Consider the following 26,363-nt stretch of genomic DNA (forward strand, 5'->3'; position numbering starts at 1 on the left):
CTAATAGAGGTTTTTGAATAGAAAAAATTGTTTTCAGCTCTCTTTGGCACTTTATGTCCTTCTGCTGGCTTTGGCAGTAGGATTCATAAAGCTAACATTTTATGGGTGGAAAGAAACAAGCAATTGGCTAAGAACTTTTTTATGCTTCAGGATAGCTTGACTGTAATTCATAGACATGGCAACTAACTATAAAATTTTAATGGAGCACTAACCCTACATATCCTGTGTAATATATTCATAAGTAATTCAACTATGTCAAACTCAGTCTGATAAAATTCTCAGGCTGTGTTAACACAGCTGTGTGTTTGCTGTGGATAAATAACCATAGGATTTAAATTATAGGTAAACATGATTCTATTTACCCCTTTGCTCCTGAGGAGGCATTTAAGATAAGTAGCACTAACAGCCATATCAAGCCTGATCTCAGAGTTCACGACCAAGCCCAGATACAGACATACCCCATGCTCATTTAGACATTTTGCATAAAAAAACAGTGAGAATTTGGGTAAGGGGACAGCAGACATCACAGACCCAAGCATGCCCTTGTTTGGAATATAGATGTGTCAGACTCAGTCCTTCCTCAGTTAAGCCTACATTTGGCTTGCTCAGCACTAGGTAACAGTACATGTATTTTATGGATGTTCCATCCTAGTTACCATATACAGTGAAGAATTATAAGGTAAACAGGGCAATCTACAATTCACAAAAACATGCTCTACTGTAGCACAGATCTTTATCTTATCTGGCTTTCCAAGGGATAAGCCATCCTTTAGCTCATCTTGGACAAAACACATTAAACCAATGTAACACATGCTGTAAGCTTTTAGCAGCAATAAAATACAGCATTTTTTGATACTTTGCTTCTATTGTTATAACTTTCAGTATATCTGATTGACTCAGCATATTTTCATGGTTGTTATGGTTATGGCCTGAATATAAGTGAATAGGGCTAGAGTAGTTGTTCGGAAAGTACTGCTTGGAGACAGAACAGAGATTACCATCAGGGTGGTTTGACTTACGTCAACAACATGTGTTTGTTTATTTTGCCTGGCATCAGTTCCCCCACATCCTTTAGTTAACTGAGTACCATTGATATGAATGGCAGACTAAGGATGTGAGTCTTAGACACTTTGGGAAATCTGGCCCCAAAACGCCAAATCATTTCCATAGGCCCTGGGGAACATAAGTCCCTCTTGTTATACAGGTCAATAGGAGAATTTGCATAAAGCCTGGCCAGCAGGCTAAAAGAGCAAAATTACATCCAAGAACACGCACACAAATCCCTTTCTTTTCTCTGTGACCTCCAATGTATTACCTTGGAATGTCTTTAAATTAGAGTTCCATGGGAAACAGAGAAACAAAGAAATTAAACAAAAGCTTATTTATCTTCCATTCAGCACCAAGTGGCTACCCTGAAACTTTGCTCAGGGAGAATGTTTTCTCCTTGCCCATGCAGAGTAGTCAATAGTCCACAGCAGGGGTCCTCAAACTACGGCCCGCGGGGGGATACAGCCCCCCAGGGTCCTCAATCCGGCCCGCCGGTATTTGCAGAAACTCCCCGCCTCCCCCTGCCGGGGGTTGGGGGGAAAACCAAGCAGCCGCAGATGACTTCCTGCCGCTGAATCCGCGCGCCGGCCTCCGCAGCCCCCACGCACCCGCCGGGGCTGGGCTGAAACCAGCGCCTCGTCCTCGACCTGCCCCCGCCAGGGGGCGCCTCCCGGCTACAAACCGCGCCGCCGCCGCCGGTCGAATGCCCCGCTGCTTGATGAACTCCTGGGTCCGTATAGCAGCATACACAGGCTCGTTATCTGCTTTTGCCATTTTTGGGACACCCATAACGGCAAAACACTTTAACCAGTGCTTGCAAATATCTTGACTTTTTTCCCCAGGATGTGCATTTTCCCGAATGTGCATCTACGGTAACATGAACGTATTTCAGTTGTCCAAATTCTCCTACGTGAGTTACATCTGATTGCCACAGTTCACAAGCCCCAAGGCCTTGAGGATTAACACCTTCTTGTGATGGCATTGCGCTTACGCGTTGACAGTACATGCTTGAATAATCTGACGTGCCTGATTCTTAATTAATTGAAATTGCTTCATTAAAGCTCACACATTCCGGTGAAAGAAATTATATGATAGCCTGGCTTGTTGAAATAAGTCAGGCACAACTTCTGCTACCATAGTACATTGATCTACTATTCCGTTTCCTTTGGCTAATGGTCTTGGCACAGAGCTGTGTGATCAGATGTGAGTGATAAAATAAGGATTACTTCGTCGATTTAATAATGTCCATAGGTATTGCAGCCAGGCCATTAGCATAGGGTTGGCAACTTCTCGGAGTGTAGCCCCCTCCAGGCGCTTTACTAGCCCTGCAGCATATAGAGAGTCAGTCACAATGTGAAAGTTTACTGTTGCAAATTTTTGAAACGCCATGATTACAGCTACCAGCTCCAGCACCTGTCTTGAACTCAGTACCTCCATTTGCACCTCTGTCATTCCTTATCCGCCAAGGTTTTCCAGCCAATAGCTGCCTTGATAGTTCATCCAGATCCATCTATAAAGACAGTAACACCCAAGACGGGAGTCTGTTGCCAAAGAGATCTTGACAGTAAGGGAATGTTTGGAAGCTCGGGCCACATCCTATGCGGAGGATAGTGAATATTTATCTGTCCTGCAAAATCTGCTAGCGCTACTTGCATAGGCAAGTGTTCAGCTAATAGTCACTGCAGGTTCTCCGTTGTCGCAGAGAGGTAAATGGCTCTCAGGTCGCTACCATTCACGAAGGCAGGCTCTTCCTCTTCAGATTAAAGGCACATACTGCTCTGATATGGTGATAATTGCTTTTGATTGCCCATGAGGCAAAAAGATCCATTCTAGCACTTGAAGAAGATCTGCCACTGATACATCCCATTGCATCAAGGCAGCAAATGGCTGGTGACTGTTAGGCATAATAATAAAGTCAATTTCTAGTTCCTCCCAGATTCCGTAACTGTCTTTTCTCAATCGCATGTGCTACCTCTGCTAAGGCCTGCTGACTTTCCTCCGACAGCTGCCACGTGGAGTTTAAATCCGGATCCCCTTGAAGCTGTAAGAAGAGGGGTCGTAATTCCTCATTTGTGAGGCTAATCACGGGCCGAATCCAATTTATGGCTCCTAACAGCCTTTGCAAATCACTGAGCATTCTTATTGGCCCAGTTCCAATTTTCACTCGCTGAGGTCAAATTTCACCATCTCTTATCCTCCACCCTAAATAATTCCAGGGGCTTACTTGCTATACTTTTACTTTTGCAATTTGCAATCCAACTACAATTACTACAGACTCTATTTGTTCAGAAACTTGCTCGACTGCTTTCAATGACAATCCGCTAATTAAAATGTAATCCATATAATGATAGATTAAAATGTCTGGATTTCTCTGCCTAATGTGCTGCAACATTCTTGCCACTGCCGTCTGACAAACTGTGGGACTATTAACCAACCCTTGTGGCAATACAGTCCAATGATACCTGGGCATGGGCTCACAACCGTTAAGAAAGGGCACAAGAAAACACAAATCGAGGGGCATCCTGGGGATGTAATGGTATAGTAAAGAAACAATCCTTCAAGTCTATGACAATCAAAGTCCATCCTGCTGGCAACATAGCCTGTGAGGGTAATCCGGGTTGTAAGGCACCCATAGGCTCTATAACTGCATTAACCACCTGTAAATCATGAAGCATTCTCCATTTACCATTTTTTTCTTTGGAATAACAAAAATAGGAGTGTTCCAAGGGCTATTAGTTGGTTGCAAATGTCCCACTGCTAATTGCTCTTCCACCAGCAGCTGTAGCTGCTGCAGCCGCTCTTTACACACGGGCCTCTGGTTGACCCATACCAGCGTGTCCACACACCAGGTGAGCTGCTGTTGTAAATTTGCAGGGTCTAACATCTCTTTTACAAGCGACAAACCCATACGGATTGGGGTTGGGTGTATGCCATGGTATGGGATATACTTTCTAATTAACAAGTGACTGGTAAACACAAGTGGCTTATACAAAAAATCACAGCCTCTAATAGTAACTACATTGCAAGAACATGTATTAAACACAGTCTGTTTTTAAATTTCATTACTTAGCATGTATTTACACATTGTTCTAAAACATGTGCATTCTTTCCCTACATAAGCTAATGCAGTTTGATTATTACTCCGAGGATTGATCTCAAAATGGCACACGCCCTCCTTGGTATCAAAACAATGTCGCTCATCTTAAGGGCATCATTACACTAAGCAAGTACCACAAGAATCTGTCTAGTTTTTACAAACTATAGAAACATTCAGTTTATAACCCAGGATTTTCTAGCCAATAACCATATAGTAACATCAACTTACGAATTAAAAAAAAGGGCTTGAAACATTTTTAAATGCTTTGTTACACCAACAGCAAAGTACACAGTTAGGAGAACACTAGAGCGCCTTTTCATTTTAAAAGGTTTGAAAATATGTGCAACTTTGATATAGTTTCAGAGTACTCACTACACCCATGGCCACTTCCCGCAACTCTTTTACAGCCTCATCTGGCAGCGGCTCCCACTGTAGCAGCATGTTCGGTCAGTACACAACCGGCATGGCCGTTAACATCTCTAAATTCCCCCACCAGATTGCCTCTCTCTTAAACATTTCCAAAAGATCTGACTCCCGATTTCCTCTTACATTCCCATCATCCGGGTCTGGTAGATACAGATCCGGCTCCTTCTCCAGGTCCACAGGGCCGGGGTCAAACGGATCATCACTCGCGCGGTCAGCCATCCCCTCATACGGTGGTGCCGACGGTGCTGGTGTTTCTTTCTGGTCAGTCTTATCATTCGGAGAGGCCCCCGCCGCCTTCAGGGAAAGCATAATCTGCCACCATGTGGTCACATGTTTTACTGCAGCTGCATCACATCTGCCATCGCCTCCTTAAGGTGCTTTCCAAGATCTTCCCACACCTCCCGCTGGAATGTGGGAAGGCACCCACATTCCAGCACCCACATTACCTTTCGGCAAAGGTAGGCACCTTCTCCTGGATCCACTCTAACAGAGTTACTAAGTCTTTCCCGGAGACTTCACAGTTCTGCTTTTGAGACATTCCACCTCTCATGGTTCCCAAGCCGCTCACCTGTAATTAGGTGCTGGGTGCACACCGGAGTTCTTCCTGCTCCGTTCCTGATTTGGCTGGGCTGCGCTGCCAGGCTGGGGCTTCGTGAGCCTCCTCAATGTTCATGCCCCACGTGGGGTGCCATTTGCAGTGTATGATGCGCATGGACTCCGGAATAATGAACCAAAGACACTTTATTAAGCATCAGATAAAACTTACATACTGTACTAAACTGGATATAATTCCTTATTTACAAAAAGCGCGCAAAGGGCAGTTGCTAAATAAGCCAATAGTCTAAAGAATTACGTCAAGATTATCTAATAAGCTTCTTAATCACACACCGGCCGTGCAGTTGCAGTTTTATTCTTTTTCTTGCTTTGTTCCTTATCTGTTGATAAGTTGTTCTGTACTGTCGTCGTTGAGGTTAACTTACAAGACACCTGTACTGCCATCCTTGAGGTTGACTATCTGCTAACAAGGCATCCTGTACTGTGTTCTTGAGGCGGGCCTCCACGCTCGAGAAAGATTTTTGCCTTGAAAGACAGCCACATCTGGCATTTCTTTGCTGTGGTATAATAAACTCTTTCCAGCCCAAGCTAATTCAGAAAGGAGTGAGATATTTTAAGGAGTGAGACTCACATTGGCAGGGTTCAGACTGGAATCTTGGTCTTTCGGTTGTGCTTCAGTAAGCCACTACTGGCTCATTGGTTTGGGGCTGGTTTGAGGAAAGTGAACTGACCAGAAACACACGAGTCTTGTTTTATAATCAACTGGCAGGAAGTCCTTGGACAAATTACCTAGTCTCTCACTGCTATATTTCCTCCTCCTTAGAAGACCAAAAAAAAAAAAAACTATATCTGTATAGAATATAGAATATCAGGAAAATTGAGGAGGCTGTACACTGACCGTTTATCTTACCATAGAATCATTAAGGTTGGAAGGGACCTCTAGAGATCATCCAGTCCAATCCCCGTGCTCCAGCACAGGACTGAGTCCAAGCAGATTTTGAAAATCTCCAAACAAGGAGATTCCACAACCTCTTTGGGCAACCTGTTCCAGTGTTCATCCTCACTGTCAAGAAATTTTTCCTTAAGTTCCTGTGGAACTTTTGGTGCTTCAATTTGTGGCCATTATCTCTAGTTCTGTTGGTGGCCACCAGTGAAAAGAGACTGGCCTCATCCTCTTCACTCCCTCCCTTGAAGTATTTATAGACACTGATTAGATCCCCTCTCAGCCTTCTCCAGTCTGAACAGGCCCAGCTCCCTCAGTCTCTCTTCATAGGGCAGATGTTCCAGGCCCCTGATCATCCTTGTAGCCTTGTGCTGCACTCTCTCCAGTAGCTCCACGTCCCTCTTGTACTGGGGAGCCCAGCACTGGACACAACAGTCCAGATGTGCTCTCACCAGGGCTGAGTAGAGGGGCAGGATTATCTCCCTCGACCTGCTGGAGACACTCTTCTTAATGCACCCCAGGATCTCATTGACCTTCTTGGCCACGAGGGCACATTTCTGCCTCATGGTCAACCTGTCGTCCACCATGATGCCCAGGTCCTTCTCTGCAGAGCTGCTCTCCAGAAGGTCAGTCCCCAGCCTGTACTGGTGTCTAGGGTTATTTCTCCCCAGGTGCAGGACCTTGCACTTGGCCTTTTTGAATTTCATAAGATTTCTCACTGCCCAGTTCTCTAGTCTGTCCAAGTCCCTCTGGATGGCAGCGCAGCCCTCTGGGGTATCAGATACTCCTTCCAGTTTTGTATCACCAGCAAATTTGCTGAGGGAGCATTCTGTGCCTTCATCCAGATCATGTCCGACCCCTGGGGGACACCACTAACTACAGGCCTCTAACTAGACTCAGCGCCGCTGATCACCACACTCTGGATTCTGCCATCCAGTCAGTTGTTAATCCACCTCAGCGTCCACTCATCTAACCCACACTTCCGGAGCTTGCCCAGGAGGATGTTGTGAGGGACGGTGTCAAAAGCCTTGCTGAAATCCAGATAGATGACATTCACTGCTCTCCCCTCACCTATCCAGCACAGAAGGCTATCAGGTTAGTCAAGTATGATTTCCCCTTGGTGAATCCATGTTAGCTACTCCTGAGCACCTTCTTTTCCTCCACATGTTTGGAGACAACAGCCAGGATGAGCTGCTCCATGACTTTTCCTGGGATGGAGGTGAGGCTGACTGGCCTGTAATTGCCTGGGTCCTCCTGTTACGAAAAACCCCAGAAGAGAATGCACCCAATGACATATTTTTGCTGTTTTTGCTGGAAAATACAGATAAAACAGTAGATATTCCTGGGACATCATGAGAGAATATGGACAAAACAGCAAAGACCAGTTGAAGACAAAGATAAGGACATTGAATAATGAAGGATGGTTAGTGACCCCAACAAAACAAATTATTGTCCCTCAGCCAACAATGACTGAGATTGTGGAAAGGAAACACAAAGAAACTCACTGGGGAAGTGAGGCTATGATTTCTCATTTAGTAAATTCACTCGTCAGTGTGGGAATGACAGGAATTGTAAAATCTATTACTGCAAAGTGCCCCCTATACCTCAGAAATAAGCCAATGAATAGAAAGAGGCCTCCCCCAGGAATTATTAAACAGGGTAATTTCCCTGGGGACTACTGGCAGATCGATTTCTCAGAGCTGCCAAGACAAAGTGGTTACAGGTATCTCTTGGTAATAATTGACACCTTTTCAGGATGGCCAGAAGCCTTTCCTTGTCACACCAACAAGGCACGAGAGGTAATCAAGGTGTTATTGAAAGAAATCATGCCCAGGTTTGGTGTTCCAGTAGGGATATCCTCTGACCAAGGTCCTCATTTTGTGGCTGATATAGTACAACAGCTTGGGAAGGCTCTCGGGACTAAATGGGATCTACATACTCCTTGGAGATCTCAGTCAAGTGGGAAGGTGGAGAGGATGAATCAACCTCTTACACCACAAATTAGTAAAATATGTCAGGAAACTTCACTGAAGTGGCCACAGACTTTACCATTAGCCCTCTTGAGAATCAGGATCCAACCTAATGCAAGAAATTAAATTAGTCCATACGGATTACTATATGGAAAGCCTTATCAGGCAACAGGACTCCCTGGAGAAATACAGGTAAAGGGTATTACAGACTTACAGTTGCACTTAATCTCTTTAGGAAAGACTTCGGCAACTCTTCGGTGGCACATCATTCTGACAGGACCCCTGACTCTCGATACTCTAGTGCATCCTTATCAACCAGGAGATTTCATCTACATGAAAACCTGGAGCTCAGAACCACTGAAGGAGAAGTGGAAAGGTCCTTTCCAAGTACTCTTGACAGCCTACACTGCAGTAGAGGGTATTGAACTGTGGGTTCATTACACAAGGATAAAAGCGGCCCCAGGATACCAGTGCCTGATACAGGACCTGTTGCATATGATATTGCAAAGGGTTAAAACTGAAAATCTAGGGAAGCTATGAAATCTCCAGAAAAGGGAACTGCCATATTGTTGGGTTTAATAATATTGACTATATTATGTCGGGTAGGGAGAGAACAGAATTGGATTGAAGGGATTGTTAAATTTAAATCCAGTTGCACAACAACAGTATGGAAAAATGTGAGCAGCGGGAATCATGCTACTATAATCATAATAAGTAAAGACTATAAGGGAGCACAAAGTGGGTTTGAGATATGGTGGTTGAAGGAATCAAAGCTGGAATACTGTTGCCGTAATGGATGGGGAAATCCTTAATTTAGATAGAGGAATAGACAATAAGTACCATTATCATTTAGAAATTCATGTTAGAGGGATAAGACGATTATGGTGTACAGCCCAGCACCAATCTCCAAAGAAGTCTTGCATCTCTATTAAGGTGAGGCATCCAAAAATTGAAACTACTTTCACTAAATACATATATTGGATTCAGAATGACACAGGAGATCCCCTGCATTATGCTCATTACACATATCACTCTGGCCATCTTCAAAGAGCTTCCTCTCCCTTACATAGACAAAAGAGAGGAGTAGAAACAGTAGAAACTATAAACTAGAAGAAGAATTATTAGACGAGTTTTTAAAGTGCAAAATATTTGTAAGAATGAAATTCAAAGATGCAATAAATTCAGCATTCTAGCACCTGGGTACAGCATGTGAGTCCTTGGAGATGAGCTATGGACCACACGACTGTCATATACTAATGTAAGTGTGCCAGTAACTTTGAGATTGCTTACATTATGCCCAACTCGGAAAAGAACACCTATTAAGCCAGAATATTGGGGAAAAAATGAAAGAGCCCCTGAGAATGAAGATGATGATTGGCAGAGACCCAGTACTTCTGTTAAAATTGGCTGGGGTCTACAAAGTCTTTTAATGTCTGGGGTTATGGCTGTGGAAAAAAGCCTTCTGCTTGAAAATCTTACATGGCAGGTAGAAACATTAGCAAAAGCAACAGAGAAAGGGTTTTCATAGCTTAACAAGCAGATCCAGGCAAATACAAGGATGACACTTCAGAATCACTTCACACTAGACCTTCTACTAGCTAATGAACATGGAGGCTGTGCGTATCTGAAGTTAAATTCAGATCACTGTTGCATTCATATTCCTAATGTCACTGAGGACCTTAATCAGCAAATAGATCAGATTCAAAAGGTGGCCCAAAAGGCCCAAGACCTTAGAAAGGATATGGAAACAACATGGTTAAATAAACTTTTAGGGGAAATAGGAGAGATTCCTCTCAATGGATGGTTGTCATCTTTGCTATAGACTATTTTGATTTTAATAATTCTTATAATTATAACTTGTGTAATAGTTCAGTGTTATCCATCAATTATGGTGTGCTGTTCTCACCGGTGTTGCAGGAAGAACTGAAGGTATTACCAGAATTATGCAGTCTAAGTGCAATCTAAGTGAGACTCCCAAAGAGACCTTACTTTGGAAGTCTCAACTAGGGGAACTGTTATGAAAAACCCCAATAGAGAATGCACCCAACGACATATTTTCACTGTTGTTACTGTAAAATACAGAAAAAAAAGCAGATGTTCCTGGGACATCATGAGAGAATATGGACAAAACAGCAAAGACCGGTTGAAGACAAAGATAAGGACCACTGTATCTTCAAAAAATTGTCTGGAACTGGGCAGTAGAACCAAAACAGGGCCTCTGAGCCAGAACGGGGCCATAAATGGAAGTGAGTTCCATGTCATCATTGAGTGGACACAGCAAGACGACCATGAGGGGGTCTCAAAAGAGACCACCAAAGGGACAGAGGGCACACGTGCATCAGGGAAGGGTATATTATAATTAGTTCTGGGAAATAGAATGAATATGTATGGTCATTCCAAGAATTTAATGCATATGTAGATAATTTAGAAATAAAAGCTTTAGCAAACACACTTTAGGGTGTGCACAAGAGGTGGAGCTATCCCCCGTGCACCCAGTGCTGCAATAAAGTGAATGCTTGCTTCTTAATACTAAATTGGTGTTAAGAGGTTTATTCTTGGTTTTCGGTGACACTCCTTCTTGCCATTTTTGAAGACTGGTGTGACACTGGCTTTCTTCCAGTCTTCCGGCACCTCCCCCATTCTCCAGGACCTTTCGAAGATGATGGAGAGCAGCTTCGCAATAACATCCACCAGGTCCCACAGCACTCTCAGGTGCATCCCATCAGGGCCCATGGACGTATGGATGTCAAGTTTCCCTAAGAGTTGTCTGATCCAATCTTCCTCTACCCAGGACAAGTCTCCCTCTCTCCAGGCACCTTCTCTGGTTTCTAGGGTCTGGGATTCCAGAGGGCTGCCCTTGCTAAACACTGAAGCAAAGAAGCCATTCAGTAACTCTGCTTTTTCTGTGTCTTTTGTAACTGGGGCACCCACCCCATTCACCAGCAGACCCACATTTTCCCTAATCTTCCTTTTGCCATTGATATATTTGTAGAAAATCTTCTTGTTCTCTTTAACATCCCTTTCTAGATTTAATTCCAATTGTGCCTTATCTTTCCGTGTCTCATCCCTACATTCCCTGACAATATTTCTATATTCCTCCCAAGGGGCCTGTCATTTTTTCCACTTTCTGTATACTGCCTTTTTCTGTTTGAGTTTTGACAGGAGCTCCTTCCTCATCCACACAGGCCTCCTGTCCCCTTCATGTGACTTCTTACTCCAAGTGATGTACTGATCTTGAGCTTGTAGGAAGTGCTGCCTGAACAGCAACCAGCTCTCTTGGGCCCCACTTCCTTCTTGAGCCCTAGCCCACGGAATTCTTCCAAGGAGGGCTCTGAAGAGGCTGAAGTTGGCCCTCCTGAAGTCCATGGTTGCAAGGCTACTTACAGCCCTGCTACCTCTTTGGTGTATCCTAAACTCCACCAACTCATGATCACTGCAGCTGAGGCTACCCACCAGCTTCACATCTCCTACAAGTCCCCCTCTATTTGTTAGTACAAGGTCCAGTAGCCCACCTCTCCTTGGTGGCTCCTCCACAAGCTGTGTTAAAAAGTTATCATGAATGCACTGCAGGACGCTCCAGGACCGTTTGTGCCTGGCTGTGTTGTCTTTCCAGTTGATGTCGGCATGGTTGAAGTCCCCCATGAGAACCAGGGCCTGTGACTGTGAGGCTACTTCCAGCTGCCTGTAGAAGGCCTCATCAACTTCCTCATCCTGATCAGGTGGCCTGTAGCAAACGCCTACCACAGTGTCTCCCACATTAGCCTGCCTTTTAACCCTTACCCAAAAGCTCTCATCTTGCTCATCATCCATCCCCCAAAGGTTGAGCTCTATGCATTCCAGTTGCTCTCTAACATAATGGGCAACTCCACCAGCTCGCCTTCCCAGCCCGTCCTTCCTAAAGAGCACATAGCCTTCCATGACAGCGCTCCAGTTGTGTGAGCTATCCCACCATGTCTCTGTAATTCCAGTGAGATGATGACGCTGGGACTGCACACAGAGCTCTAGTTCCTCCTGCTTATTCCCCATGCTGCGTGCATTGGTGCGCAGGCATTTAAGGGAAGTAATTGAGCCTGTGGGTTTCCCAGGAGGGGTGAAAGAGGACCCTCTGTAATCATCTCCTATACTCACTTGCCCACTACCATACTCCTGTTGGACGCCTTCTCACTTTAGCTGCATGACACTGATTGCCCTGTCCATGTAACATTCCCTATCCCCCTTTATGCTTAGTTTAAGGCCCTCCTAATCTGGCTGGCCAACCTTTTGGCAAAAACACACATGCCCCTCTTGCTGAGGTGGCACTCATCATTCCCCGCTAGCTGGTGATCCTCAGAGTCCTATGGGCATAGAAATCAAAACCCTATTGCCAACACCAGCAGTGCAGCCAGTTGTTAACCTGTAATATCCATCTTTTCCTCCTCACATCCATTCCCCTCATTGGCAGGATAGAGGAGAACACAACCTGGGCACCCAGACAGTTGACTGTCTTCCCTAGGGCTCTGAAATCTTGTTTGATATTTCTCAGTTTCCCCATGGCATCATTAGTGCCCACAGGAAACACTAAGAGGGGATAATAGTCAGATGCTTAGACAAGCCTTGGCAGTCTTTCTGCAACATCCCTTATCCGAGCCCCTAGCAGGCAACAGACTTCTCTGGACAAGGGGTTGGGTCTACAGATTGGTGCCTCTGTGCTCTGCAATAGGAAGTCACCCATGACAATCACTCACTGCTTTTTCTGGGTGCTGCTTTTCTCTTTATTGGGGGCAGTCTTAAGGTGCGGACTTGACTGCCTCTCCCTAGACAACCCCCTAGATGGGCCTTGGTCCTTGATCTCATCTGTCTGGTCAAGTTCCAGGGCCTCATACCTGTTGGATGTGGTCACTTGCGGGGGCAAGGTGGGCCGGGAAACCTGCCACCTTGAGCAGGGATATGTTCCCATTCTTGTTCATGACTTGATACTGTTAATTCTGCCCCCTCTGCTCTATGGCAAGGGGGTAGTGGATTATCAGACGGAAACAGGGGGTTCTCTGGGTGCACTACCTGGGACAACTGCAGAGCGTGGCTCCACCAGTCTCTTTCTCACACTCTCTAATGGTCCTCAGCCTTTCCACCTGCTCTTTCAGCTCCACCACCAGGCTAAGCAGGTCATCCACCTGCTCACACCTAGGGCGGGTGTTATTTTTGTTACTCCCTGATAACATGGAGAGGTTCAGACACTCCTCACATCCAGAGACCTGGACTGCCGCATGTTTCTGTGGTGGATCGGTCTGCATCACCACAGTCTTTCTAGCAGAGGTTCTCTGCCGAGTAGAGACCATGGCTACTACACCTGAATTACCACAGACGGCAGAGACCGTGAGGAGAGCTCTCTTCCTGAGCCGGGAGGAGACTCCCGCACCCCGCCCGCGCTAACTGCCGCACCACACTCCTGCTCGCTCGCGCCCCCTGGGGGCGGCTTTTAAGTTGCCGCCTTCCCTGCGGGCTTCGCCCCCGCTGAGTCAGAGCCGCCTCTGGTCCGGGGCGCGGCGGTCCCGCACGGGGATCGCTGCTAGGGCAGCCTCTCGCTCCCTGCGCTTTCTCGCTCGGCGGCTTTTGCCGCGGTTGTGCTCCTCTAGGCAAGGTGCTCCGACGCCAGCGCCGCTCTGGGGGCCTTCCCTTCGAGATGTGACACATCACATGGTGTGTGTGTGTGTCGGGCTGGGGCTGGGGCCAGGGCGGGACGCGCGGGGCGGTGAGTGCTATGTCAAATGAGGGGAAGAGCTGTTTTTCTGAAAAGCTCCTGTAACACTTCGGGTGGTTTCATTACGCGTTTCTGTGCACTTTCTATTGAGGCTTTTGCACATCGAAGCAAGTAATGCACATTTGCATTCTGCACATTTGCCATCTGCACATTTTCAAGAGTGGAAGTTGCAGGACTGACCAAGGTACTGATGAGTCAGTACCTGAGTTGAAAGGAAACAATTGAAAGAGAACAGAATCTTGAAAAAAAAGACTTATTAAATAAATATTTCTTTTTTAAAAAAGTGAAGAGATAGAAGAATTTGAAAGGAAGAGAGAATAGTTAATTTTCTATATGTTGTTTTAGACACATAAAATGTAAAATGCACACCAGATATGCAGTTGGTCACAAACTGTGGGTCACTGTCCACAAGTGCAGTTATGTTGGAATAAGAATAGTTAGCAGGATTTTCCATGCTTCTGGTCCTCACCCATCAGTACTCTCCCAGAAAACTCCCTGGTATGGTTCAAGAGATGAACAGTTCAGGGTCTCGAGCACTCCAGACATTGTTCTTAGCAGGCACTTTGGCCACAACCACTCTCTTAGGGAAACTAAAAGGGTCACGTGAACAGGGAGTTTCCGTGCCAGCCCCACTCTGTGTCTGTGAGAGCTCCATGCAGTGTTCAATTTACTAGTGTAAACTTAGCCACAGTGTTCTTCTTTCTCTCACCTGAAGCCATGGATTATGATCTTTGCTTCCAGGCTGCTATTGAAACTGGAGTTTCTAATGCCATAGTCAGCAAAAATCAGCTCCCCACAGCTGGGTCTGGAGGAAGAGAAGAAACTGGACCTTAAGTTTACTGCCCTGCAGGAAATTTGCTCTCTGGAAGTCAGTGCACAGATGACCTGAGGCTTTGTCTGTATTCTCTGCAATGAGAGGGGATCAAGAAGTATAACAAGCTTGTCTGTGCAATGGGGAGAAAAAAAAAAGTCCATTTTAATTCCCTGGAAAGATGAAGATAGCAATTTGAGTCCCATTAATAAAGAGTAAAAGAACATAATATCAATGGATTCTGGAAAACATCTCTTGTCCAATAAAGTTTTTTATATTCTTTGAGGAAGTTCCAACTCTGTCTGGGGAAGATAAGTGTCTGTGTCATGACAGCTTTAAGTCTGGAAGTGGTTTTGCTGAGAAGTGAATGACTATTTTTTTTTCCAAATCAGCTGCATGGAACAGCAATTGAGTGCAGTAAGAGCTGGCTATCATTCTCAAAAGGTTGCTAATAGATAGTCACCATTGATTGAGCATATTTCTGTTTGCATTCTGCTAGGTTAAATAGAAGGTACAAGTCTAACTGACATTTGTGTATCCAGGAATAATGATGAGAATGTTGCTGATAGAATGATTCAACGACAATCAGTTTGCAGTATGAAAATATATGTGAAAAAAAAGATAGCTACTGCAAGGTATTTTCATCTAACCAGCCAAAAAAAAAAATCCTCGCAGAGTCATGGAAGATTTGGGATTAAAAATGGCCCCTCTGGAGATCATGCAATTCAATTCCCATGCTCTAGCACATTCAGCTACAGTATGTTCCCCTGGATCACATGCAGTTGGTTTAAAATATCTCCAAGAATGGAGACTCCATGACTTTTCGGGGCAAACCATTCCAATGGCCAACCACTCTCACCAAAAAAAAGTAGTTCGGCACTATGTACAGCTAGTAAGTAGAACAGGATGCCCACAGAAGAGCTGGGTTCTCCTCATATCCACCTCTCATCATTTCAGAGTTGGACTGGCTGCCATTTTAGAAAGCTTGTTGAAGGTAAAATGCTGGGTTTACTGAAGGACTAATGGTGAGATATATATTAGAAATTTATTAGTCTGTGACAAGCAAGATGTCAATTAGTTAACTAAATTGACTAAATCATTCCATCATCTGGCCTAAGAACTATTGCTCTATAGGGTAGCATAGACGCATTCAGCTGAAATGACAGTACATTTCCCTTTCCTTTTCTGGACTAGAGGAAGTGACACTGTCTTGAATCTGCATATTCAATAAAATAAGAAAAAAAATCAAGCAAAGAGCTTTCTAATTGCTGACTATTCCCACAAAAGGTACTTCATAGTACCTAGGCAAACCTGGCATAAGAGTCAGCACAAAGAAGTGATATTAGTGATCACTCTCAGATCTTCTCTTTGGATGTGATGATATCTCATTGTTGTCTATTTTGGTCTTCTGGAGAATGGAAGGGGAAGAAGAAAGAGATGGTCTCCGGGTTCAGTTCAGGAGAAGGGTAGCTCATAAGTCCACTTAATTAGAAAGGGTATGTTCAGTGAAAGCATGTTGCATGCCAGAAGTGGCATAAAGGGATTGTGAATCATGGATATTGCAAATGAAGGTAAGTAAAGGTGCATTATTGTGAAGCTGTGGAACTGTAGTGATGTTCAGAAACACAATTTTCATTGATGACATAATTAAAGAAAGCAATGGAAGTGAGGCCTCTGCTTATTTCTTTTTGACTACTGCAGATTAGATTTCCTCAGTATTCAAGGCAGACAATGCTGATACCAGAGACTAAGTAGTCTTTCTCCCACTTCCTCACTCTTTAGGATAATCTTGGATCATTTTCTTTTAAAGCAAGTCAGTGGAAAAAATCACTGATGGAATCAAAGCATGGAAAAAGAAAGAGCCATTCCTGCACTGCCCTGTCTCCTGGCATCTAACTAGATTGTAGCAGGGACCTCTTGAAATACAGGTTCTTTGGGCAGAATTGAGTTCAGAGCCTTCTGTGTAAAACCTTCAATCGCTTGACAAGTAATCATGACTTTCTTACCTGCTTGTGTTAAGCTGAGGAGCAAGATGACAGCAAGAACAATTAAAGGCTTTCTCTTCACATCCTCAACTATCTTCCTGTTAGTCCATAGTGTATGAAATACAAGGACTATGCAGAGGAAAAAAAAAAATGTGGCAAGACTGTGGAGTGGCTTCAGTAGCTTGACTGTTAATGATCAACTTGTGCTCTTTTGGGAAAAAAAAATAGAGTAGGGGCAATCACCTCTCTTGATTGACCAAAGTCTGTTTCAGCACAGGGCTTCACTGTCATTTCAGTTAAAAAAGATGGTGACATCCCTTTTCCTCCCCACTCTCTTTCACAAGGCAGTTATCAGTTCAGAAATTGGCTAGTGAATTCAGTTGCAGCAACTGACAGTTGAAGCGCTTTATCCTTGTTGCCTAGTTATGTCTACTAAATTCTGAGCAGGTTTACTGATTAATTATAAGATTTCACAAATATGTCCATGCCAGAAAGAATTGTAGCAGGGAACTGACAGGTCTTGGATCTGGAATCCGTGTATTGTCCTTGTGCATTGTTGTCTCTTTCCTGTATTTCTATTTTTGACCAGGTTCCCATGGCTGCCAAATAAGCCAAAGTGACAGATTGTTTCTGAAAAATGAAAGAAAAGACAGGCAAAAATGTAAACAGTGGACAATCTGCTGTGCTGTGTTCAGACTGTGTATTCCTTGGATCAGAGACACTCTCCAGCTTTTTCGGAGACTGCATTTTGAATACTAGAAGAAATCCAAAGGATGCTCTCAGTTATGCACCAGTACTGTAAGGAGACAAATACTTCCAATAGGCCTTTTAATATAAGACCTTAGCGCTTGGCTGTACGCAGATCAGGAAGGTTACGTGCACAAACATACTCAGGTCTTTGTGTAAACAGGAGTCTGTCTGTCACAGATAGAAGTGTCTTTTTACTGGCTGCATTAGCTTTTGAGGTAAGGGCTCATTTGTTTCCTAAGTCTCAGTGGTGCATGTTGGTGTTTCTTATGGAAGAACAAGACAGCTTTCCCCTGGCTTGTGTTAAATGGCAATAAGTAGCGAGAGGAACATGCCTGTTCAGACTGTAATGTATAGCTGCTTATTTGAACACCACCTGGAGAAAACGGCTCAGTTGGATCACAGAGATGAGTAAAAGCCTTTCCAAAAGCATCAGATACTATTTTCCTTTACAAATATTGGAGAAAGCAGTCATTTACTTGCCCCAGTTTGCTTGGGCCAAAGGCTGTGAGGGAGAGAAGCTGGCCTAGGCAGAAGATCTTTGCTTCCAAGACTATCCTCAGAGAAATGCCTCTTGTTCTCCAAGGAAAGTTAGGCAGCAACAGCTGCCTGGCCTGATGGGCTACTGAAGCCTTGCCCCATCTTCATCCTCCCAGAGACACATATACATGTACATTTTAATCCAGAAATACTTGGTTTCATGATTATGCAAGATTCAGGCAGAGATGTGCATTCTTGTCTCTACAAGTATATTACTGATGTTAACATCGCCTATTTTCCAAGTTTAAAAATTGCAATAAAAAGCCATTTCCTGGCTTCTAACCCACACTTCTTTCTTACCCTAGCAATATGCTCAGATGTATTCCTTGAATGTAAGACAGAAATTAACTTTAGACTGCAAATGGCCCATTCCTCCTTCTTTACACTTACGAATTTAACATTATGACTCAGATGACTTCATAATGAATAAGCAGCTAAATAAAATCATGAAATCATACCATAAACAGTAACATTTCCATAAAACATAGTTTGGCCTCCAGAGCATCAGGACACTTGTGAAAATGGCAAATGTGTTATTCCTTAAAGTAATACAAAGGGGACCTAAAGAAAACCAACCAACACTTCTTTCAATATGTAAACTTAAAATCAGAAAAATAAGCACTTTCTCTTTGTAATAGGATGCAAACATCCATCTTTGCCAAGTTCTATGAAAGTTTGGAAATGCCATGCATAAAGGGTAGGCATAGGGATTACAACTTTGCCATTTAACTAACCTGCAACCCAAGATGTACAGTTTTATGTACATTTAGTTTTGTACTGTGTGTAGTTTCAAAGTTGTTAAATGACACCCTGCTATACTAAAAAGAGATTCATCTTAACAAGAGTGAAAAATGTTTCTTAACATTTTTTTCTGTAACCTCAGATTTAGTAATTCCAGGAAATTTCTGATTGTGTCAGCATGTTGTCTTTGTCCCTCATGCAATCAGAGGAAGGCATTCAGTTCCTCTGTGCTTAAAATACTTTTACCAGTAGAACTATTTCATTATTAAGATTTTCCTTTGTTTACAAATATAATTACTCAGTACCTACAGCTATGTTACTTCAGAAAATGTGCTGGTCTCACTTTTTTTACTTCTCCATGAGTGTGATTATACCAGAAATAGGGACTTTTAAACTACACTAGATTTTTAAAAACATTTTCTTGCAGTGCATTATCTCAAATCCCAGTGTGATTCACTTGAGAATGAGTCAGAGGAAGAAAACTAAAGCAAGCAAACTTAATTTATGCAAAAACTCTTTTCATAAAAATTTGAAAATGGTCCTGATTGCACATTCAAGCAAAAATTAGGACTAATTCAGATGAAAAGGCCATTTCCCACAAAGCCACAGCTTGAATGAGATATATAAGCCTTGCAATAGGTCCAGGAGTCAAGTGGAGATCTGATCATGGGGAAATTCCCTAAGATGTCAAAGTTATCGACTGGTTACAGAAACAATGCAGCTGGGTAGCCAGCGTGTTGTGAGGCAAATCCAAATGTGATTTAAGCAAATGATGATGATTTAAAAACCCTGTTGCTTTTGTATTTGAGGAACGGTATGAAATACATACATAGCTTAGCTCACTGCATGTTAAGGCCTAAATCCACCCCACCACTGCAATGTTTAGTATCCCCGCTTCCATACTTTCTGTCTTTTGCCCTTGCAGCAGAACCCCCAACTGAGAGTTAAGCACTTAGGCTTCCTATGTATTGTCCCTAGGATGGATAGAGGATCTGGATTTGAGTCTCATCTCAGCAAAAAGTGATTCAAGCTCCTGACTTTCAGAAGACTGTCCTACCTATCAGGCAATAAGAAACAAAACATTAAAGATCAGCTTGGCCAAAGGAGAGGAAACGCATCGTCAAGTCAGCTTCAGCACTCAGAATAGAAGAAAAAACAGTTTTTGCTATGAATATTTATTGAATCCTTAATGCACTCCTTGCCTAGTACCAATGCATAACTATGCGGAAGAAAGGAGAATGCAGCCTTGCTATGTATCCCTGATGCTCTTAAGAGGAGAGGAGCCTAGGTGAGGATCCTAGCCACCACCCTCAAATTTGCCTTTCACTTTTGCTGCCCATAGGGCTCTAGTTGTTCTCTCCAAAGTGGAGCAGCTACAGTAGGAACCACCTGGACCTGCTTTGTGTGTGTCATCTTCTGTAGCCCCTTCCAACCTAAAATACTCTTTTTCTAAGTGACACAGTCTGTCTCTGCTTCAGACTTCTCGCTGCTAGCCCAAATCTTATAACCTACAGGAAAGCTCTAGTATGTTAGGTAGAATCGTGACATCTTTCCAGGCAATGAGGCCTAACCCTGAACTCCTGACATCTTGGGAAAATATTTTACCTGGCAAAAGGACGGCTTAATAGCACAGAACAGTAGCTCCTGCTACTATTATACTGGCCATACATATTTTTCTAGTGTAAACACTGGGACTTGGAACCTCCTCAGTGAATGAGACTCTCTTTTGACACCTAACAGAGACTGAGAACAGGGAAAGAGAACTGAATGGCAGAAAGTTGTCTGTGGGTTTCTATCACTGAAATTTCTGTGACTTAAAATGGCTGGTTTCTGTCAAAAGAATGTATGGGATTGGTCAGACTCCATTTGCATGCCTGTTTTGAGACATAGAAGTAAGCCTGTTGTTACAGCATAGCCATGAAGAATTGTTCAGTATTATTTTTTTTTCAGAAACTGATTGAGATGGCATAGTTCAGCCCAAAGTACAGTGTTATTCAAGTTCATGCTACAGCCATTAGCGGTGTATCAAAGGAGCTTTCAGGAATTCCTAGAAGGAAAAAAAAAAGCCTCAGTGATGGAGCATCTTTGAGGTTGATTTTGGAAAGTCATCTGCTTTGAGATTCCCACTTTTGTCTTTTTTTCTTTTTTTTTTTTTTTCTGAACTACTGCAGACACTGTTGTTTGAAGAGCGGAGCTGAGGTGGGGAGAGCTATATGGACAGACACAGTTGCTCAGGAGTGTACATGCAAACTCAGCACCCTGAGAAAGTTAGCCAAGGAGTGAAGCTGCCCTGAGGGCCTCCCTATCCATCACTCATACTGTGATGGTCTCACCCGGGACAGACAAAAGAGCTCCTGGAAACGGAGGATGTCTTGAGGATTTAAGATGGGCACTTGGCCCTACCAACAGCTGGATTTTTCTTGGTCTGTGAGTGTAATTTGGAGAGAGTGAAGCATCTGTTTATCTCAACAGCCACTGACAGTTGCTGCTGGAGTATTGGCAGACACTGCTGACTAAGGTTCCCAAGTATTGTGGTGTTTTCCCTTTCTGCTCTCTAGTACTGAGAGACCATTCACTTTCAAAACACTGAGGGAGTGTTAATTCAGGTTGTTTTAGTTACATGAATGAGGTTTTGAGCACATAGGGTTGAACGAAACACCCAGAAGCTAAGCTTTTCTTTCTTTCTCTTTCTTTTTTTTTTTTTTTTTTTTTTTTTTTGCCTCATAACTCAGGCAGAATGGTTACCTCAACAGAACCCAAACCAGCTGGCTCCCACTTGGCAGTGCTACTTGGGTCAGCACACATGAGCATGGGCTGGAAGGGATGATTAAATGCCCAGTCCTCTGAATGAGGCACTGCCAAGTTTCTGCTTAAAAGAACAGCAGCCACTTGGGGGGGAAAACTGGTGTTGCATGGCATGTTTGGGGGATCAGAGTTTTCCGACGTGATGGGAGCCTCATGACAACTACTGAAAATCCTTTTGTGACTTCCGTTACGCGTTCAAATGCTCTAAATCCGGCTTTTTGGGGGGCAACTGAGTGGAAATGTCCCTAGTCGAAGGGCAGCGCTTCCATTTCAGCCCCAGCTGCCCCACTCTAAGGAGCAGCGAGCCTCGCTCGCCGCACCGTGTCACACCCCAGTTCTGCCCCGGCAGCCGTGACCCGCCCAGAAATTCCAAACGCCGTCCCGAGCAGGAAGAGAATTATGATCGCCGCACCTCGCAGCGGCGAATGGGCCAAGAGCGAGGAAGGAACAGGGGGATAGGACGTGGGCGGTTCCCTGCTTCCTTTTTTGCAAACCATTTGCCTTTAGAGAGAGGCCCTGGAGGAGCAGTGATGCGGCTGCTGGCCTCGGCCGGACTAGGGGAGGTGCTGCTGCTGCTGCTGGGTTCCCTGCTAGGTGAGTCGGCTTCCCGCTTTGCCTCCCAGCCCTTCGCCCCGTCCGGCGCTGCCGCCGCGGCTGAGGCGAAGTGGGGCGCGATCGTCAACGGCCGCGCGGGCCTCGGCGGGTGCGGCGAGACTCGGGAGGCGGCCGCGGTGCCCGGCCGAGGCAGGAAGGTGCCGGGGCAGCCGCGCCGCAGGGGGTCGTGGTGTCTAAAGGGTCAATTCGAGCCCCCGGAGCAACTGCCCGAGGTTACCTGGAGCAGCATTGTAGGACTCTGCCGCTTGCTCGGTCTCGCTGGGCAGTCAGCGCCGCAAGGGAGCGGAGCGCCGAGAGCGGTGGACTCTGCACGCTTTGTGAGTGAGGGCGTGACCTAAGCTCAGCCATTTCATCCCAGCTGCAGCAGAGCTTTTTTATATATATAACAGCTCTAAATGAGCGACGGTGTTGCTAACAGTGGCGTTGTTTGTTTGTTTGCTTTGTGTGTGTATGTGTGTGAAGGCATTTTGCTCTCTTGCTGTGAAAGTTGGCCCAACACAACTGCGTCTGCATGCTGCAGATTTAAGAAGCCAAAGTTGCGTTCGGCTTTGGGATCCTGGAGACTGCACATGGAAAAATCATAGGAACCACAGCCCAGATCTTGTAGTTTATTGCAGGATCCCACAGAAGAGATCTCTTTGCCCCCTCCATACCCAGTGGTTTTTAGTTCAGCTTGATGGCAGAAGTGTTAAACACAGAACTTCTAATAGCCTGAATGGAAAAATATTTTCAACTATCAGGTGACTGCCTCATATAGCTGATATTCTGGTCTTGTTACCTTTTTTATGAGCCCTGAGTAGGCAGAAGTAGTTGTGGATTTCTAGTAAAGGCAAAACAAATGTAAAAATAACCCATGCCTTACCCCCTGCTAAAAAGCTCTTAATAAATAGTTGGCTCTCCCCCCCCTTCCCCCCCCCTCCGCCAGAAAAAAAGGGTTGGAGGGAGGTTGGTTATTAACATTACAAGAAGAACAAAGACTGAAAAATCTTGTTTGTAGATTGTTGGCTTAAGAAACTCAATATCTTCTTTGACAGTACAGACTCCTGTGGTCCCTTGAGTTCACTGTGTGGGTTAATGGTGTTTGTCAAAAAATTATAATTGGACTCTGTGTGTGTGTTTGTATTTTTTTTTTAGCAGCCTTCCTCTGAGTTTACACCTTCAGAGTGTATACCACCTTGAGAGTGGTTTGTGCGTATTCATGGTTTAAGTGATACAAGTTTAAGTGGTTGTGATACAAGTGACACAAGTAAGTGATACAAGTACCTGTGGAAGTGACACAGGTTATAGTTTATGTGTTTAAGTTGCTACTGCCTCAGGAAAAGCAAAAGCCACTTTCCTCTCTGTGACGAGTTTGTGCAGTCCTGCATGTACTGAACTGCAAAGATGATTTGGCTGCAAAAAATCTGAGTCATTTCCTCAGTCCTAACAGTTATGCAGCTACGTGACAACTGAGCAGCATAGGAAGTGCAATGTAGCTATGCAGAGAAAGTGGCTAGAGGATGAGAGTAGCCGCTTTTTTTTTTTAGCAGCCAAGGGTACACTTAAATGCAAGTCAACGTTGAGTCCTTTAGCAAAGCATAGAGATCAAGCGTAGTCAAATGTTCTAACTCTGCAGGCAACTTTCCACAAGATACAGTGAACTCTCAATAGCTAACTTTTGCCAGTAATATGAATGCCCAGTTGTCCTTCCTCCCTCATGCTGTCATGTGGGCATTCACTCAATTTAGCTGAGTGCCTTAGTGGCAATGTAGCTTGGCAAAAAGGTGGAAAGGTAATGAATGGAATCCGTTCAGTTCAGGGAGGTTGGCAAAGGGGCAGGACCCTGAAGCTGCAGAAGAAAGGAGGGGAAAAGCAGATGGAGGGGGAGGCAGAACAGGACCTTCACCAGCTAGTGGGCTCAGCTGTTTGTCCAACCACCCTGAGCGAAGCACAGAGGGCAGGAGATGATTTTTAGTTCTCACATTGCAGTCTCCTGCTGCGTGGGACCTGTAGAAGGGCCTCACCAATTATGTTCCTGACCACAGAGCTAGCTCAATCCAGATTGCCTTCAAGAATCTTCAGTAAGAATCTACTAGATAAATCTTGCTGAAGCAGTAGTTAAATAGGCTTCCCAAACTTTGTATAGGCAGGGTATGCCATGCAACAACTACAGAATGTGCAGGTATGCTTTTTATGTGCTCTTTTTTTCCGCTGATGTCCCATATAGTGCCTCTCACAGAAAAAGAAGACTTGGGAACCATAATTCTACAGTAGCCCTTCCTGTGTATGGTGAATTCCTTGGAGTACCACTCTTTGTTACCAGTCCTGTATTTGGCTTCTGTAGGATAGATGAAGTTTCCTGCTCTAGAACTGCCCATGAACAAGACTTTCTTATGACGGGGTCAGTCTTTCTTTATTTCCTAGAGAAGATCTTGTACATCCATTTTCTTTTATACTAAAGAAAAAAAAATAGACTTGCAGCAGAAAAATAATCAAGTCATAATGTTGCTCGGAGGTAATTTCTGGCAACTGAGGTTCATGACGTAGAGCTAGACCATACACAGCTAGAAGCCTTGGGTGCAACCCTGCATTCTTATCCCAGAAATAGGGATGATGGAGGTGATTTCAGATTTGTACTGGAATGATAATTAAGAAGCAACATAACAAACTACATGATCTTTGCTTAGCAGAAGTGAGTCACTCTGTTTAGTCCAGGGTGGAGTTAGCACTGTGAGTAGTTAAAAGCTTGATGCTAATGCTGTGTATATCATAAATTTCCCCTTGCTGTTCTTTAGGTGCAACGTTACCAAGCATGGGCGAGGTGTGAATGCAAGTTTGATCAGTATGTTGATGACAGTGCTGTGTTACTTAAAAGATGAGCCGATATCCTGGTTAAAATGTCAGTAAACTTGCTAAGCTGTCTTGCTGATGCTTTCGGAGTAGCTGTGATGACACTGTAATTGCACCCTGATCCTAGAGTATGAGCAGACAGACTGTCCAGGTGTGGAATATTTTTACTACTGTTTTTGCTTACTATTAAATGATTAAATTTATCTAGCAATAACCTGAAATAAAGCTTGAGCAAAAAGAAGAACCCTGAAATAAGAATCTACAAATCTATTTGCATTCCCAGAGAGCAGAGTATCCTTTCCAACCTGGAAATACAGCGTGGCGGGCACTTCTAGCATACAGTTTATTCAGAACTACTTCCTCAGAGTTGCTTTTGCATCTTGGGGAACAAGAGCCGAAGTGCACAATTCTGAGCTCAGAGCACCTGCTTCAGGACTTGAAGAAATGGGCCTGAGCTGCAAAATTTTGCATCAAATGGGTTTTGTCCTTAACTCAGAAATGAAGGCACTGGGGTTTCACCCCATCCTTAGATTGCTCATCCAGTGAGAATGAGACTGAGGGAGCAGTCAGATGACATGGGGAGCAACAGAGGTGTGGGCAGGAAAGGCAGGAAATGAGGTGGAGGGAGCTGGAGCTGGAGTGATCAGCGGGGTTCAGCAGATGAGAGAGAAATGTGAGTCCGGGGGAGAGGAGGAGACTTTCCATACTGAAAAGTCTTGCTATTATTTCCCACTCTAAAAGTCAGTCTGTGGGGCTAAACTCACAAAAGTTGTCAGATATTTTCACCTCTTTCTCTATTCACAAACCTTGAGCTGTGAGCCAGAATAGGCCACCCAAGCTGGTGCCTGGCTCTGGTGGCACCTGTGTTTCTGAGAAGCTGAAGTTTGGGTCCTCTGTACTCCCTGCACCTCGGGCTCTTTCCTCAGAAATGTCCAGATCTTGCATGTGCCTAATCTCTGTGGGGATCCACAAAAAAAAGCCCTTCTGTGAGTCACTGAGGCTCCTGTTAGCCCCACCATAGGCTCCCTGGGTGTGTGGTGATGGATGTGCTGCTTTCTTCCTCCTTTCCAAACTGTGCACAGAGAGCTGTCACACAGCTGGGCTCAGGAAGGGCTGGGAGGGGGCTGTGTCTCTGTCTCATGGTCAGGACGTTTGTGGGAAGTTTTTAGGCTCTTTTCCAGCTGAGTGTGCATTTTATCTGTCTACTGTAGGAAAATGTCCCAAGCAGTTTGACCAGTGAGTTACTGGAGAAAAGGGAGGCAGTGTCTCCATCCCTGACAGCGTTTTGGAAAGCTGTGCTTCCATCCTGGGAAGGTTGAGAGATGTGAAGCTGGAGTGCAGAGAGGCAGGAGCCATCTGTGAAGCACATGAAGAAAGTTTGACTTAAGACACAGCTTGAACTGTCACTTCCTTATAGCCACTCTAAGCAGCCTGCTCTTTGGTGTGGGTGCAGTCACTGCTGCAGTCTGAACTTGGCCTGTATGTCTGAACCAAGGACTAGTCTTATGGGTGCCC

The 26,363-nt window shown here is 44.5% G+C and overlaps 1 long non-coding RNA gene across 1 annotated transcript; it reads right to left on the reverse strand.

Annotated features, from left to right (window-relative positions):
- Window positions 1-14,593: 14,593 nt before the first annotated feature.
- LOC148593367 (uncharacterized) lies at window positions 14,594-16,709 on the reverse strand. Its single transcript, XR_015913739.1, has 2 exons — window positions 16,593-16,709; window positions 14,594-14,681 (listed from the first exon to the last, which is right to left on the reverse strand). It is a non-coding gene; the product is annotated as an uncharacterized LOC148593367 (long non-coding RNA).
- Window positions 16,710-26,363: the final 9,654 nt, after the last annotated feature.

The sequence above is a fragment of the Tinamus guttatus genome, unplaced genomic scaffold, assembly GCF_059628265.1.
Source record: "Tinamus guttatus ecotype Peru unplaced genomic scaffold, ASM5962826v1 Tinamus_guttatus_pri_ptg000408l, whole genome shotgun sequence".
NCBI classification, from domain to species: Eukaryota; Metazoa; Chordata; class Aves; order Tinamiformes; family Tinamidae; genus Tinamus; species Tinamus guttatus.